The sequence below is a fragment of the Physeter macrocephalus genome, chromosome 10, assembly GCF_002837175.3.
Source record: "Physeter macrocephalus isolate SW-GA chromosome 10, ASM283717v5, whole genome shotgun sequence".
In the NCBI taxonomy this organism is placed as follows: Eukaryota; Metazoa; Chordata; class Mammalia; order Artiodactyla; family Physeteridae; genus Physeter; species Physeter macrocephalus.
The window spans coordinates 29,712,528-29,716,638 of record NC_041223.1 but is presented as its reverse complement, the minus strand read 5'-3'; positions in this window follow the sequence as shown (position 1 = coordinate 29,716,638).

Below are 4,111 nucleotides of genomic sequence, written 5' to 3'. Positions count from 1 at the left end.
GGTTCACCCACCCAGCCAAGGCTGCTGTGGGTACTGGGGCACATCCTGGAAAACTGACAGTAGAACAGAGCAAAGAAAAATGGAGAAGACCTGGGATGTGCAGGTCTAATTCCTTCCCCTAACTCATGCATCGGAGTGGTTGTTTCTCCTCCCTTGGGGGATCAAGAGTTATGGATGAAGAGAGGTCAGATGTTTGATGCCTGTGGAGGTCTCTCTATATGGGAGGAATCATCAAGAGAGAGAATGAGCAGACTCCCCATTGCCTCAGTATTCAGTTTCTCTACCAGTTTTGAGCTACCTTATAAGGGAGGTCTTATCCTCTTGGGGCTCAGGCACCCACCCATCATGGACCCCAAACTACCTGTTCTTCCTCAGGCTCTGGAACTAATACTCCCAGCATCCTTGTCTGACCAATCATGGCTCCTCCACTCTCAATGGGCTTCCAGAACAGAAGGGCTGATGAGGCAGGGAAGGGCTTATTCTGAGTGACTTCCACCTTCTGTTCTGCAATAAAAATATCCCAGAAGCCATGGAGCGCATGGAATTTACTTTCTTAGGATGTGAGAGGAGGAAAAGCAACTCTCATTCCTCAGGTTTCTTACAGAATTAAGAATAAAATGCAAATAAATATTCCAAAATTTATTCTCCTCATCTTGTTAAACCAGCATTTGCAATTTAAATAATAGGCATTTTTGGTGGATTGGTTTAAAATTCGTCATTGATAAAGGAGAAGAAAGATAACATAAAGTTTAACTTTTCCTTCCCTGAATACATCACTGAAAGTTTAGCACAGGAAGTCAGGCATTGCACCTTGTCAGAAAGAAGTCTTTTTTTGGAAAGATGGGACTCTGGCCAGTTACAAAGTAGTTAATTCTTAACGTTCTTCTTCAAAATGGGTCTTTTGGTGGTACAGGCAGTTGCCTGCTGAAAGATATGTCTGATTCAATATGACTTTCAAAATAGTTCTGCTGCCAAGAAGGCCAGCATCCAACTATAATGATTAGTACAACTGTGGACAGGCTTTCTCCCTGAATGTGGATGAAGAAACCGGTCACCCAGATAGCATTTGCCACAATCTTGTGAACGTGAAGGGGAGTCAGATTTACGCAGCTAAAGTAACAGAAGGAGAGATGTGAGTTCTTAATGACATCTTTGAACTTACAAGTCAAACCACTTCTACCTCGGAAATTTTGAGTTAGATGAGCCTATAAGACATCTTTATTATTTAAGCCAATACATAGATAGCGATAGACAGAAAAAATTTTAAAGGAGTGGAAACATCTTTAGCTATTTTCCACTATAAATTTGGCTTTTTAAATTAATTCCTATCGCTAGGCAGGCTTTCAGGGAATACAGCACAAGGCAGTTACATTTTGGTAAGGGGGGAAGAAAGAAAAAATAAGGTGAAGGAGAAGACAGAAAGAAAAAAAAAGAAGGGAATTTAAAAAGCCAGCCTCTGGACCTACACTTTTTTAAAAAATTATTTATTTATTTATTTTTGGCTGCTTTGGGTCTTCGTTGCTGCGCGCGGTCTTTCTCTTGTTGCAGAGAGCGGGGGCTACTCTTCGTTGTGGTACACGGGCTTCTCATTGCGGTGGCTTCTCTTTGTTGCGGAGCATGGGCTCTAGTTGCGTGGGCGCTAGTAGTTGTGGCCCACGGGCTTAGTTGCCCCGCGGCAGGTGGGATCTTCCCGGGCCAGGGATCGAACCTGTGTCCCCTGCATTGGCAGGCGGATTCTTAACTACTGCGCCACCAGGGAAGCCCCTGGACCCACATTTTTACCAGACTGAAACAAAATGAGAAAAATAAAAACCATCCAGAGAGTTTTTCAGGAAGGTAAAGTCACTCAGTTTAAAGGGCTTTCCTTTACTCTGAGATTATGCTCTTCTAAATATTTTTGGTATTAAAATATCCTTTAAAGGGACTTCCTTGGATGTCCAGTGGTTAAAACTTTGTCTTCCAATGCAGGGGGTACAGGTTTGATCCCCGGTCCGGGAGTTAAGATCCCACATGCCTTGTCAAAAAACCAAAACATAAAACAGAAGCAATATTGTAACAAATTCAATAAAGACTTAAAAAAATGGTCCACATTAAAAGAGAAGAAAATCTTTAAAATATCCTTTCAAAAACAGGAACGTTGGTGATAATAGATAGTTGTTGCTTTAAAAATATATTTTTTTCTCCATTTGAAATAAAAACAGGGTAACTTAATTATGGTCCACCCTATTTAAAAAAGATGTGCTGGTCCATCACGTTTAAGAACCACTCCACCAGAGGATGGGTTGACTGCCAAGAATGCAAGGGCTCCACAGGACGTCCATCAAGACAGAATAGGAGGAGGCTCAGGCTGAAAAAGGAAGGAATGAGAGCATAGGAAAGGTGAGGCAAAAAGACGAGAGAGCAGAATTCAAGGGCCTTTCCATCCCCTTCCTTTATATGATCTTTGACTACTTAAATGAAATATGTATATTTCACTGTGCCTAGTACAATGGATGCTATTTAAGTGTATTCTGTTACAGGATTAGTACAACCAATCCACACTTATTTAAAGGAAGAAGAAAAAGAAAAGCAGAAAACTAAAATGGAATATTTGATGTTTGGAATCCACTCTCTCATTGGATCCTCACAAACTATCTTTTTATCCCCACTTTATAGATGAGGAAATTGAGTATCTGAAAAATTATCTAAGGCCATAGAGGCCGTAAAGGATGAAAGCCTAATTTGAACCAAGGACATGTTCTTTCAGCTATATCACACTACTCAGCATTACCTTAGAGCACAAAACTGCTTATTTTAAGGATTAGATTATGTTAATATTTTAAAACTTTTATTGCAGAATATTAACCATCGCTACTGTATTCAGTTCAGCTCAATGGTAAAATGAATCTATCAGTTTTGGAATCATATACAAATTGCTGATGAAAAGTTTTTCCTGCAAGGAAAGGGGGGGGTGACTAAGGATAGAATTTACAGAATCTTGCTTTGTTTTTTTGGAATTTAAATTCATTAGCCACAGACATACATAATAGAAGATTGAAAAGGAGTTTGCCTTTTGGAAACTCCTTTACAGAACTTCCTTAGAGGGTTGGGGAGGAGGCATTGGAGGAAGCGGGTGGTATAAAACAGGCAAGCCATCATTTTACATTTTACTAAAGTGGTACGAGGTCCTTAATCAGCAAGAACATGAAAGGAATACAACATAAGTGAAGGAGCCTGGGAACTGATTTTCAGAGTTTAATGAAGTTCACCCTAGTTACATATTTTAAGGAAACACTAAATCTCACTCAACAAAACAATGACATTTACTCTAGAAACAAAGTCTTAATTATGAATGTTCTTTAATCCCAAACATTGCCATTGTTCCTTATTGATAAATCTCACGATCAAACTGGAGAATGTCTGTCCGAAATTATATTTTTATCCAACCTATAGCTGAAACAGGATAAGGCAGCGGATTCAGCACTTAGTAATAAAATAAAACTCATTCTCCCAATCCTGATTTCAAACAGATTTATATATCCTTTGGCTACTGATAAATTTGGAGGTTTGCACGGTTTTGACTTAAAAGTTTCTCAACAATGACCCCCAGCGTCTACCCCTTTACCCTTGCTGAAACACTAGAAGCAATTCTCACAGTAATTCAGAACTTCTTTAATGCAACAAAAATATATGGAGCTTTGAAAGCTCCATATTTCCAAGGGACATGTGAGCATAGCTCTCTGCCCTTGACTTTCCATGGAATGGAGTCAGCCTTTCTCTCTATGTAAAACACAGGGACTGACTACTTCATATCTTTGAAAGTGCATTTTCTAGTTTGTCTTTCTACTGGCAATTCTTAACCTAGGGTAAAATTGGCATTTTGGGGGGAGGAATGAAAAAGAACTCCACGCCAAGGAGAGTTATATAAGAGCTAAGTTTGAAGTCTTAAATAGTTCAAAGACAGAAATAGGGACTCTGTTGTCTGGAAAACCCCCTAATCAGCAAAATTTCAGCCATGGTGAAGATCTGGAAATCATGAGTTAAATGTCCTGTGACCTAATTTCATCTGCCCTTCATCAAAACTGTAGACTGAGGGCTTCCCTGGTGGCGCAGTGGTTGAGAGTCCGCCTGC